This window comes from Anarrhichthys ocellatus, unplaced genomic scaffold (assembly GCF_004355925.1).
Source record: "Anarrhichthys ocellatus isolate YVR2014 unplaced genomic scaffold, GSC_Weel_1.0 scaffold64, whole genome shotgun sequence".
In the NCBI taxonomy this organism is placed as follows: domain Eukaryota; kingdom Metazoa; phylum Chordata; class Actinopteri; order Perciformes; family Anarhichadidae; genus Anarrhichthys; species Anarrhichthys ocellatus.
Window position 1 is genome coordinate 903,823 of NW_022280094.1, and position 13,874 is coordinate 917,696.

General features: G+C 41.1%; 1 protein-coding gene across 3 annotated transcripts in view; it reads right to left on the reverse strand.

The window, feature by feature from the left end:
* LOC116397260 (nesprin-2) overlaps nt 1-11,094 on the reverse strand; it is a 44,647-nt gene extending 33,553 nt beyond the window's left edge. For all 3 annotated transcript variants that reach the window (XR_004213671.1, XM_031872520.1, XM_031872522.1), the window contains exon 1: nt 10,862-11,094. The gene's annotated coding sequence lies outside the window, so the exon portion shown is untranslated. The remainder of the gene's footprint in view (nt 1-10,861) is intronic.
* Nucleotides 11,095-13,874: the final 2,780 nt, after the last annotated feature.

Genomic DNA, 13,874 nt, shown 5'->3' on the forward strand with positions numbered 1-13,874 from the left:
ATAGATAGATAGATAGATAGATAGATAGATAGATAGATAGATAGATATAGACAGACAGACAGACAGACAGACAGACAGCTGGGCCGAGGCACAACCACGGTTCAGGTATATCCACCATCCATGGAAACCTGGAAGGCGAGAAAGCCAAAAACGATCTCCGTCCACACGGAGTTTCAGCATCGTTTTCTAAATGATCTCCGTCCAGACTAACACGCCTGAAAAAGAATATTACTTGACTATTCACGTACACTGGGCATGCAGGTTGATGTCGGTGTAAACAGAAAGTAGATTGGTTGCTTAGTTAAAAAAATAAATAATAAAGTATAGAGTAAAGTAGTCTTTAATAATGAACGGTCATGTTTGATGCTTAATCTTCTTCTAAAATCTTCCTCTATGAACTCAGACACAGTTCGTGGAAAGTTTTACTTTTCAGACTACAGCAACACCTGTAATCTGTTGTCCATGTTGAATTAACCTGGTAGTCGATCAAAGTTGTTGTTTGTGATCTTCTGGGAAAGGGTCACTTGATAGGGGCGTGACGAATCAGGGAAGGACACGTCGTGACTGCTAAGAACCAATCAAGTAGCGAACGCGGGTGTGGGCGTCATCGTTTCTAAACTTATCCGTTTTCGATCGTCCACATGAAGACGCAGCCCCGGAGTTTTCAAACTTATCCGACCTCGGGAGCGTTTTCAAACTCCTCCGTTTTCGGTGCTCGAAAACTCCGGTGTAGTGTAGACGCTCAGTGTAAACGTAGCAAAACATATGGAAAGGAAACGTAGTAGTGTGGACATGGCCTTAATCTTGAATGTCTGAAGTTCCACTGCTTACATCAAAAGTCTTTTTATTACTACCTATAAAAGGTCATATAATGTTTGGTAGTGGGCTGATTTTAGTTAATGCTACGTTCAACAAATCTTATCAAGTTTCTCTTTTTCTAACCCTGTTGGCAGATGTTTCTCTTAGATACCAGAAGATTTCTCTAGATTACGTGATATCTATGTCTCTATTGAAGAGGATTTCTTTTTGCAGTGCAAATTGCTATTTTGCTTCTAGGAAACCAGAAGCAGCCAATCAGACCAGCATGTGGGGAATTGAGAGGAAGCAGCTCATCTTCCCCATTAAGACTCCTCCTCCCTGCTGAGATGTTGAGGATACATTGTACCAGGAGAGGAAGTGAACTCACGTTATTAAGATTAGGAGAATGGCTTTTGTCCGACCCGATCGTGATATAGAGCCATGGGGAGATTGAGGTGAGAGGAAAAGACTCTGAAGACTTAGCTCACATTCATTTAAATAATGTCTGTGTGCTGAGGCAGACAATCTGAAAGTAGCAGTTAAAGAACAAGGGGATGAGGGGTGGAGCTTTGTTCGATCGCAGCATTATTAGCATGGTGGTCAGAGGTGGATTTGCGCCGGTGGGCCTGCAGCATAAACTGGAAGATACTCAGCTGTGAAGGTGAAAGGAGGCAAGTTCACAGCGTGCCGATATTCCCGCTGTGCCCAAGTCCTGAGACAAAGTTAATTCAGCATCTGGCAGTATATGGAGAGCAGGGAGGGACATTTAAAGTGAATATGATTGTCGGTAACAGCAGGTGTGGTTTAATTCCACAGCAAACAGTGGCTGTCTCTTACAGTGCAGCCAAACAAACTCATGTGATTCTCATAAAGACGTTATTAGCCCATTGTTGCTTTTCTGCAAAATGCCATGAGTAACCACCATCTGATTTCAAGCTGCATACACAGCCTGTAGTTTCCCACACATCAGCAGGACACAGCAAAAGGGGAAACAAACAATGCACTTCCTGTGACTGCTTCACAATAAAGGTCACCCTGTGGTTTGCCAGTTGAATGCCTCTTATGTGAAGCAGCAGTGTTGGTGTTAACCTTTTTCTAATTTCCCTTTTTTCATAAATGCATGTTATTTTTCTTCTTCTTATTACTATTATTATTTCTTTCACTATGTCCACCTCACACATGCATATATAGACGGTAAAAATTATCCACTCAGTTAAGTAATTGTTGATTAGTATTGTATTATTTGTTTTGCTCATTATCTTTGTCTTTTTTGCTTTAAGTTGCTGTAACAGTTACATGTCTTGTTTGGAATAATTAAGTACTCTACTATCTATTTAACTGGTAAACAAGGCAACACTTAATCTGGTTGTGACCTTAATGTTTAGAGAACTCCAATCAAACTGACATCAATGATATTATGTGTGTAGAGAAAAAGAATCACTAAAGGTTAGCAAGTGCAGTTTGGAAAATGCAGGAACGAAGCACTGAAAAGCATCACTCCGCAGCGAGGAAATGAGATGAATGGCTCCTATTAGAGAGCGCCGCTTTAGAGGGAAAGTGATATTCAGCTGAGGAGGTGATGAAGGTCAGAGGAAGTTAAGGCTATTAGGACCAAGACTGGTTAAGATATCATCGGTGTCCTGAGACAAAGTCAATCATCCCCTCTGCTGCTCAACACACACACACACACACACACACACACACACCTGGGCTTACATGGCCGCTGTGTGACCACATTAAACATCATCTGTGTTCTACTGATGATCCTAATCAATTCGTCCCCTCAACCACTTTGAGTTTGGAACATGTAGATAAAAAGCACAAAGGGATCACTACAAGGGCGGAATGAAGTCAGGGAAAGTGTCTCTGTGGACAGTTGGAAACTACCATGAAACTATTCAGGGTGTCGTGTTTTTAAATAAACATATAAGCACGTGAGAACAAACTGCTCCTAACTGCAACTCTTTACTAGCATAACTCCACATGCACGTTACTGAACGATACAGCTCCTAGTTTGGCATGCCTGACTTATGTTCCCCTGGGTCCTAAGTCCCAACATGTATGGCTTCCTATTGACATCAATCATACTATGAACATTTATGTACCAACATACATTTATAACAAATACCACACAGCACATATGAATCGAGACAAGATTATATTATATTACGGAGAAGTCAAGCTGAGGGACATGAAATTCATCAGGTCTACAAACAGGTAAAAGTCTTCACACAAAAGCTATTGTCTCATCTGGACAAAAGAAGGCAGGCAGGGAATAAACAGCCTTTCTGTCCTTTTCAGAGACTGGCAGTCAGAGAGAGAGAAAGGGGTGGGGGGGTATGAAATATACCTGATTTCAACTATCTAATTACGCAGAGAAATTGGTGAAAAGGAGAAGATGGAAGAGGAGACGGTGAGAATATCTGGAGGGTGTATAAATTTACAAATCATCCTTGAAATAACTGACAGAAAGAAAACAGAGTCATAGAGCCAGAGGGGCAAAGAGAGACAACATATTTCTATGTATAGCTATTGGAGATATTCTATCTTCTCTTGTTGACAACAAAACCCACGAAAAGACCAAAACCAACAATGTGTTAGTCTCTCACATCATGTTACATTCCGATCGGAGGAAACAGAGAAGAGGTTCAGTTTCTGGTACCGATGTTAGTCCGTGTTCCCCGTTTCCTTGCATGACAATCACGTTTCAAACTGTCGTTTTTGCAATCCATCATTAGTCAGATTTTCCTAATCTTTGAAGATGCAAACAAGAATTTGCAAAAGAAACATGAAAAATCTGATGGAAACTTACTGTAGATAAAGTGCACAGTGAATTATTTGGACCTTCTTTCACAGCTCTCTCAGCGATACATACAAAACCAAAACAGCAGCATGCATTTGTCCTGCTGTCCCGCGTTGACAAGAAGGTGGCAGACATGTTTATGAAGTGTAAAGAAGGGAAGTTAGTACAGTCTGGAAGGAGATAAAAGATCTACGTCACATTGAAAATGGTAAGAGTCACTCAAACACCACTTGCTTCTGTGGGAGAAACAGTAGAATGCTGTTTCAGTGTTTCCTCCACGGAAGGCTCAAAATAACATTTAAGGACATCGTAGAGATGTTTCATGCCTTGTTTGACTTGGTCTGGATATGAACCGAGCTTAAAGCTTGCAGACTGTCACAGGCAGTATGTGATGTGTCACTCTCTCTTTCTCCTTCATTTTAACAAACTAAATGTGCACAATACGGCTAAATCATTAGTTTTTCACTACCGTGCTCAGCTGTTTGTGTCTGTTGCACCCGATTGAGTGGTCAGCAAAATTGCAAGTGCAAAAAGAACAGAAGAAATGAAGCTGATGGAGGAGGTGAGGGTGGATGAAAAGTTAAAACAAAAACACGACTTTCACCCAGGAGACTGCTCTTTGCACGTGTGAAACAAAAAGTCAGTGCATTGAGATATTTAAAGCAGCGGCGCAACAAATCAAAAATCTCACATTTCGTATTGTATCGTGGTTTTGAATGGATCAGCAGTCAAACAAAAGGCAGCAAATATATATTCTAGAGACGCCCTGATCACCTTTTTTTGCCACCGATACGGATTGCTTGTCGGCGCCATACAAGCCGAAAGCCGAAGCCGAAAGCCGATTATGTTGTTTGGTTTTGCTATAGCAGCTGGTCTACAAGGCTTCAAACTCAAAAATGTTATCCTTTTACTTTTGTTATAGTCCTCCAAGTGGTGATTTGCATATTTGCATCTCCTCTAAACAACTGTATTTATTCTCTGCAAAAACTACATTTTACAAGATAGCATTTGGACTAATCGTGATAACGTTATAATCTCCATTCAATCGTACCGTATTTTAACTGAATCAAGCAGGAACAAATAAGGAATGTAATGGAGCCTCCGTACATTAGCTGTAAGCTCCGGTGCTGCCAACCATATGAACTCCTCCCGCCGGGTACAACACAGATTTGTTGTTCACAATGGAGCATCATCAAGGATTGGCCACTAAAAGGCTCCTGGTTGCATATGTTTTATTGAATGTCGGCTGATAACGATCTGCAGTAAAACTTTATTTCACAGTGATGATTAAAATGTGTAATAAATAACATAACCACATTGTAACTACATTAAGTACCACACGTACTTGTCTTAACTTTAACCATGATCTTTTGCCTAAACCAAACCCAGACTGACAGGCAGACTGAACAAACACACCGTCCACATACTCCCCACAGGTCCTAAGTACGGGCCATTCAGTTGTTAACTTACTGGATTTAATTGTCATTGTGAACCCGCTGTTTTATTCTTAAGACACTGAAGTGGCCTTAAAATACAAAAACATACTTTCTACTTTACTTTCTAAAATCGTTAAAAACACTAAATTCTTCTTCTTCTTCTAACAGCAATGTCATAAAAACAGTTCCAACTTATAAAAGTAAATCAGACTAGTATAATTCTAAGCTCAGTGATTATGTCAAATCTAGTTTACAGCTGAACGGGACTTTGAAACTTCTAAAAAAGGTGTCAGAGGAGCCTTTTTACTCTACAGATCCTAATCTCATGACCCAAATACGTCAACGTTTCTCTGCAGATTTGAATGTTAAACTGACTAAGCTGGAAGAGGCGTCACAAAGCGGCACAGTGCAGTGAATTAAACAGACTGAAAAGAGTTCGGGATCACAGACACCGAGTGGAGGATATCTCAGAGTCTGATAAGGAGATACAGGCTCTGCTCTGTTTCAGTCTGAAGAAAAGATGAAGTTAATGTTTAACGACGTGCGACACAAACAAATGGTTTTATTGCAGAACCTCTCACGGTGACAGGAAGTCGGCCCGCTCAAGCGCCATCCTCAAGTAAAAAATATTACATTTTTAGCACTAAGATGCAGTGGCTTTTGAAAATGGTCAATAAGTTTTAGGACACATTTTGTTTTGCTTTTTATTTTGGCCTCTGTATGTCACACAAATATTCCATTTCTATAAAACATACCAGCTACCGCAGATTCAGAGAGAACTATGTGTGTTTAAAGGACGAATGTTGTGACATTACTGACTGTGCGTGTATGCACTCCGAGGAACATATAAATACAGAAGTTGTTGGTAAAAGCACTGAAAATAGTGGGTTTCACTTAAGAGAAGAATGACTTTAATCAGTTTTCCTTCATGTAAAACATGAACTGGTTTGGTTAGATGGACCAAATAGGTGTCATTCTACAACAGAAACCTGATAATTGCTGATGAGCTCTGTGTAGAGAAGACAGGCCGAAACCAGGCAGGCCTTGCAACGTGATCTCATTCCTATTCGTCCTACTTTGCCACTTGGGCAGAAGCAGCCTTTTGCGTAGTATCTTGTGGCTGAAGGTTTGCACGTGGTTAATGTTGTGAAACATGGTTAGCGGTTGCAGATAACATTGTAAGACTTGGTTGACAGTTGTCTCACAGTTAGCTTGGTCAAACGGTTGGGGTCAACGTCAACAAACACCGTTGCCCTGCGTGTCCTGTGTTTGTCCCATCCATCAACCCTCCCACCCGTCCACAGTGGACTTCCTCGCTCTTTACACTACGCCAGTTGCTCTGACCGTCTAATACTGACGCGTATGGGTTTACATTAGAGTTACGTGAAAGCCCGGTGTGTTCGAAGATTGTCTTGTGCATCAGTTCCAAGGCTCCACTTGTACTGTACAGTCGGAACTAGACTATAGCCTTCTATGGAACCGCCAATCTTCAGATTTGTGGAAAATGTAATCTGCCTCTGAACCACAGCGTCGCTTCAAAAAAGCAGGCCAGCCTTGTTTCGCAATGTTTATGTCGACCGTAGCATAAAGAAACACGCAGCAGGTGCCCTGCCACAGAACACTATAATGCAGGGTCACCCAGCAGAAAAGTTGAACCGGGTCAACGTTTGCTGCAATCCAATGAAACTTCGCCAATCAAACAATTGATTGTTTACTTTGAAACGTGAACAAAGATGTTGTGCCGTCTACTACCTGGCAATAAACCTTGCAAAGAAAACCTCACTAGCCCTGCTCGGCCTTCTTTGGCCCTGTGTGGCCCTGCTCGGCCTTCTTTGGCCCTGTGTGGGACATTAGCTTGCAGATGTTAGCTAGCACAGAGTTTGTGCAGAATTGGGGGCGGGGGGGGGTAATAAAGCATTAGATTTGTCCGCATGGACTCAGACAAGTATTATCTTCCGATCAGCGTGACAAACAGCAGTTTCTATTTATTTTACACATATATATTTTACACAATAGATCTTTCCAAGGATCCAGAAGTGTTTGAAAAGAGTAAGAGTATAATATATACTAAAGCTGAAACAATTAGTCATGCAATAGTTGACACAGCCAAACCTTTGCTGGTTCCAGCTTCTCAACTTTAAAGAAAAATGCTGTTGTTCTTGGTGTTAAAACTAATCTTTTTAAATTCTACCAAACAAGTCAACTTGTGATCGGCCTTTTGTACAACTTTCTGACTCTTTATAGACTATATGAATAATCGGTTGATTGGAAAAAAAACCTGCAGATGAAGTAATAAATCAAAAGAATGACAGTTGCAACCCTACTACACACACATACAGTCTGTGGCTGCCAAAAGAGAGTCTCTGGTCAGAATTTGAAGCATGTCAAACTTTATTTTGAGGATCATGATCGTGGTTTCAGGTGGGGATGGGGTCAAACATAACTCGGCCTCTCAGTTGAGGCTAAACATCCAGCACAGCTCAGGTCACCGTAGTGAAACTGTAGCCACGACGGTTACATGATATGTGACACAGTTACAGTGTAGAAGCTGCAGGTGGGTTCACTGAGCTCAGTGACATCAACACTGGAACACTCCACTCATAGAGTCCATACAGGGCGTGACCCGTGCACAAAACAACGGTCGATGTATTGAATAACAGATGACCTCAAGAACAAAAAGAGCCCAAGAAACCAACTAGTGATTCTGCACAGGAACACTAACCTGCCCCCAGGTTTGCAGCAAAAATGTAATTACGAATATGCGACACACTACATAAGCGTAACATCACCTGAAAATTAATACGAGATTTGATGTATTCAATACCCTGCCGAAAAAAAGTAGCTCTCAAATGCATATTGTCCTTTCCGTCTATTTTCTAATATTTTAGAATTATTCCAGAAATCTGCCATTATCTATTTTGGAATATCTCCGATTCAATATATCTCAATATCTCATTGCTAACGTTGAAAACGCTATATTGATATGCTAGCAAGTAACCAAGGGGGGATGGGCTTAGCAAAGGGCAAATTTGAAGATTAATAAAATAACATTGTGGGAAAGATATATTGAAATGATGTAGTTGTAGTTAAAAAAAATAAAAGATAAACATTTACAGCAGGAAATCATTACCTCAAGTGAACATGAACATTTGATTTTCCTAAATACTGGCAGACCTTTGTTTTTAAACCTTACTTCGAGCTTGGTTGAAAAACAGCAGTGTACCGTTTTTTGTTTTATTTTCCATTTTGATTTTATTGATACGACAACCAATAACAGCCTGACCCGAAACTATATGAGACTATCAAATCAGAAAATTACACAACAGTGAAATATGCAGATTACAACATCTGGGTTTGTCCCACCATCAGCCCAAATATACTCTGTTACAATGCAGCCCAGCATCATGGCAGGTTGTGAAATAGTCATGAAAACAACGTATTGGTTTCGTGTACATGGACATGAAATTGTCCGGGGTTTTTCTTTCAATGCAAAGTTGATTAGGTTGAAACATGGGACATTCAACCACAAGACCGGTATTTGACACCGTGTGGTTCTGTTGCCTAACGTTTGCTTTGTTGCCCAACAGTTATTTTTAGCCCAACCATGTTGTCTTTCCTAAACCTAACTATGCGCACAAACCTAACTTTTGTTTTGTAATATAATACCTTAAGAGAAAGAAGTCGTTCCGAGCAACACAAAAAAAAAAAAAAAAAAGGACAAAAGAAGCAAATGATTACATTAGAGAAGCTGGAAACGGAGCATTCACATAGTATCTGCATTGTTGTCATCGGTTGAATTGAGCGCTCCGATTTCAAGTCACAGCGCTGGATTTCTGCCGCAACCGTCTTCAACTCATGCTCAGATAAAGGAGAGTACACAGGAACATTTGCAACACCGGTGTAAGACAAAGCCCTGAACACATTCACAGGGATCAACGGGTTTGTTTGAGACCGCGGCCTGAAACAGACAGGAACACAGCGGCGTGTTTAATTGGTTCTTCGGTTCAGGTGTGGCCGAGGACCAGTCTGCTGTCAGACGCCCAGAAACAGGTCTGAGTGTTGTTCTGCTGTCACTGGGTGGAGAGACTTTTTAACCACACCGACACATTTCCAAAGCCTGAGAAAACTTATAGACAATCCAATGCCACCAAAGAATCTGTTGGACGGTTACAGCAGGGTGTTTGTTTGTGTGTTTGTTTGTGTGGGATAAAGATAAGCTGGGTAAAGACCTGAGACATATTACTGTACAAAACAACTCAATGCAACTTCATGAAGACACGTAACGTTTGGATTTAAAGCCCACCACAGCGTTTCTACATTCCCAGGTCTATTCTTCAAATGTCTTGTTCTGTCCGACCAAACGTTCAAAACCCAAACATATTCACTTTACAATGATGTGAAACTGAGAAATGTAGTATATCAGCCCAGTCGCCATGAACACTTTTTTGGCATTGTAAGTTTCTGCAAACCATGGGTACATTGAATGTTGATGTGTCGTAGTACAACAAGCGGCGCGGAGAGCAAACAACGTAGTATATGTGGCGACTGTTATCGGAAGTACATGGTATAATAAAGAGTATAAGAAGCAAGGGAGTCCACAAAGGGTGGATCGGTGGGTCAAACAAACACAGGACCTTCACCCAGGAGGCCGCTGTACGTGTCCCATGTGAAGCCAAATTGCGAGCGTTAATGTTATGCTTGTTTCCTAACATTATGTAAGAAAGTCATAGAACAGTTAGCCACGAAGTTAGCAACAACTCCGGCGCACTAAAGCTGAGCTGACCTTTAGGGTTAACCAACTATTGTCCTTTATGTGACAAGCAGCCCCTCTGAGTTTTGCTCAGCTCTTTTTATTGATAGTACCAGATACCAGCAGGGTTAAATGGTTATTCATTAACTTCACCACTGCAGAAAACATGCTCTTTGTATCAGGAAAACACCATGTTGAATGTTAAAATGTCAATTAGTTACAGTCTGAAAGCGAGGAACATCTGATGAAAATAAAAATGATTTCAAAGTAATTGTTAGAACTGTAATGTATTATTAAGTACTCTTTATCTGCATGTACTCAAATGTATATACTTGTACTGAAAAAAAGACTCAAGTTGTTCGTACTATTCTATTATACCAGCAACTATGAATGAATAGCTATTTTGCTAAAACCCAGCATTGTCCCTGTTCAAATAAAGAAACATGACATCACGTAAACTCAATGGAGATAGAAAATAAAAGGTCAAGGTATTGTATTTCATCTCATTAATGCAGAAACAGTGTAACCATGAAGCATCACTCAAATACAAGCTGTTAGATATTAAAATGATAGAGGTCAATGATGACCATTCAAAAATCTGTCCCATCAGACCTCCATCCCTACACCTTCTCATCAAAGATGAGGCCTACTCCGCTATCTGCACCAGACCAGCAGCAAGATACCTGTCTCTGTAACCATGGCAACAGAGGGACACGTGCACACCGAACACACACCTCTCTAAACGTCCATCCCGAGGGCACACAGACAGGACACTGGATACACACACACACACACACAGAGTGAGCGTGCCAGGTACAGAATAAAAACCGGTTGTTGAGCAGTACAGTGGTTTAAATTACCACCCTCACTGTCTCACATTAGGCTTTTCAAACAGCATGCTATCAAATCGAACCGGCGCTGGGAGTTTCGGTTCGACTGACGTCAGAAACTTATTTTCTTGCAGGTAAAACTGGTCAAACAACGAACCGGAGAAAAAACAACTCACAGCAAGTTGAGACGGTGTGTGACGTGGTGAACGTGCTCGGATTCACGTCTGTGTGATGATTGACTTACCGGCTGATGGTGGATGAGATCATTTCAGGAAGGGGAAAGAAACACGTCCGACCCGGTGCGGAAACAAACTCCTCAGAAACACTTCCGGTGATCCAGGTGAGGTTTGGACTTGTAATCGTCTGAAAAGAGCTGAGTGACACAATTCTTCTGCAGACGGGAATGATCTGCAGTCTGCAGCAGGAACACACAAACAAGACTAAAGAGGGGCAGGTAACCCGAGCCTACCTGCTGCAGGTAGAAGCCACGCCCCCTCTGAACCTGTCCTCGCGCGCACCTGTAGCTGCTCACTTGCATCACGTGCCTGTAGCTCGTGTAGTTTTTTTTTTACCAACACCTTCTCTGATGTGCCCTAGTTCACCTCCTCACAGAATGACGTGGTCATTCTCATCCGTCAATCACTTTAATGTTATTTACTTATTTATTCTATTTATTTTCCGTCATTCATCGATCACTCAAACTCTTTAGTACGCTCACAGGCACTAGTGAATGACGCATAGAAGTGGAGCTGGTTTTGGAATGGGACGTGGCCCCGCTGGCCTACTTTATTGGTCCTCAAACCATAAACACAGAGAACTCCTCTCTATCTCACAACTGTGAACATGCAGATGACTTTTTTGAAAGCACACATCATATTTTGTGCTCACTCCCCTAAAATTTGCCTAAAACGCCTATCAACCGCGTACCCAAAGTAAACTGACAGCTCTTATTGAACCATTGGGAGTACATGTATGGTTTTAGTCTCTTGAACGGCAACACTCTAAAGTTTCTTCACAATCAGTCAGAATCACTGTAAGTGCTACTAGCATTGAGCTATGGAGTTTTCAGCACAGTGAAAAATAAGGATTTTATTTCCGCCTAGATTTGTTTTGGCCAACAGATGGCAGCAGCTATCTATGGCTGGGACTTACAGGCCTGAAAAGACAGTCCTACGACAGCATGCAGTCATGACACCTGGTATAAGTTAAAATTTGATAACAATATGACAGTATTTTACACGTGGTTTACTAAGAGTGCGTCCGCGTCAAAACGCGGTTTCAAGGGTCTGAATACTTATGACCATGTGATATTTCAGTTTTTCTTTTTTAATACATTTGCAAAAATTTCTACATTTCTGTTTTTTCTGTCAAGATGGGGTGCTGAGTGTACGTTAATGAGAAATAAAATGAACTTTTTTGATTTTAGCAAATGGGTCTGAATACTTTCCGTACCCACTGTATATGAGGTTATGAAGGGTCACGTCTCCCTATACTTTACATCTCAGGGTCATTGTATTGCTAGCTAATACTGCTGTGTGTTGTGATTTCACTGAATTTTACTGTTGTAATTACTAGTTGTTAATGAGCCCATACAAGCATCAAATAAGTGGAGGAGCTCACTGTTGGATCCCCCAGTTCTTAATGAACCAAAAGGATCCTGCAGTATGTCTGCTGTCTGTTGTTGAGGAAGCCCAGCAGACAGGATTCACGCTTCAAAAGGTCACCGAGTGATAACATAACCTTTTACACTGTCTCCAAGCCAAACAGTCAAAGATTAACATTTTCCGACAACTTTAGGAAATTTAGACAAAATAAAATGCAATATTCTAGGGATGTGTTTAAAAGTAGTTTGCAATTTGCATGTTATAGTTTCTCATCTTATATGACACTATGAATCTATTGCTTTTCTGCCAGCTCATCACGCCCACACTGACTTTGTCACAAATTTGGAAATTATTGAATACACTACAATAGAATAGATTGCAAGAGGTCTTTATCATTTATCATTTATCATTGTGCTCAGAACAATCAAAATCTATTTAGTGTTTTCTTCAGCAGAAGTGTGCAACATAAAGGTAGAGAATATATACCAGACAAGCAATAAAAATGAAAAACAAATAAGATAAAGGGACCAGTGCGATGTTGGTATCAGCATATATTGAGGTATGTGCACTACTGCAATATGTGCAGTGCAATATGATGAAGAAGTGCGTAATGTGTGTGTGTGTGTGTGTGTGTGTGTGTGTGTGTGTGTGTGTGGGGTAATTGCTCAGAGTTGTCAGTCTTGGGGAGTGAACAGAGGTTACAGTTCTTGGATAGAAGCTGTTTTTCAGTCTGTTTGTGGTGCTTTTGACTGTCCTGGATCTTCTGTCAGAGGGGAAGGGGGCAAATAGATATAGTCCAGGGTGGGATGGATTGATCATTGGAGCAACGCGATGTCAACATTGTACTCTGGAGGCTGATTGGTTAGGGAATACAACCTCCTTTGGGGTGTCACTCTATGGCACATATTAGCATGATAACAAACAACAACACAGAATTAAAATGAGAGGTCCAGCTCTAAGGTAGGACAGCAGGAGCCCGTCCTCTGCTGCCCTTCACCATCACTTCACACAGACTGCCCTGTCCCTTCTTTCCTGTCCTGCAGGTGTTGCAGTTGAAGCATCAGAATTTCAAAAATGTATGGTTTTGGATGGAAGAGAAAAAATATATTAGACATTTTCTGAAATTTGTTAATGGTTCATTCCAACCAATCACTCTTTTTTTGTCTCCCTCTTGCCTCTCAATGGTAGAGGAGGATCAACAATCTCATGCCTGTGTGGACCGCCCTTCTCTGATTGTGGCACGTTTCAGTCAGATTCAGCTGGTTATTGCATCATCCAGAGGTGAGCGCTGCAGTCATTATACAATAACACTGAGTGCTGATCAGTTTTGTTATTCATTGAATGTTTTCTAAGTAAAATGGATAAAAAATAATATCCAGGCCATGCAACAAAAATACCTAATTAGAGTTTCAGATAATTTTACAACAATATATTTCACACTCAAATCATTTTTTTGCAGAAAACATATTACCGTCCCATACCACACAAACACACACACACACACACACTGACCTACTCACCTTTCCGCCTCAATGCCCAAACAGCCTTTTGTTCTCTGAACCCACCAATGACACGGCCATTGTCCGCCTGTCAGCCAATCTACCAGCCAATCAAAGCGCCGTATGTACACCCAAACGGACCAATCAGCTGGCA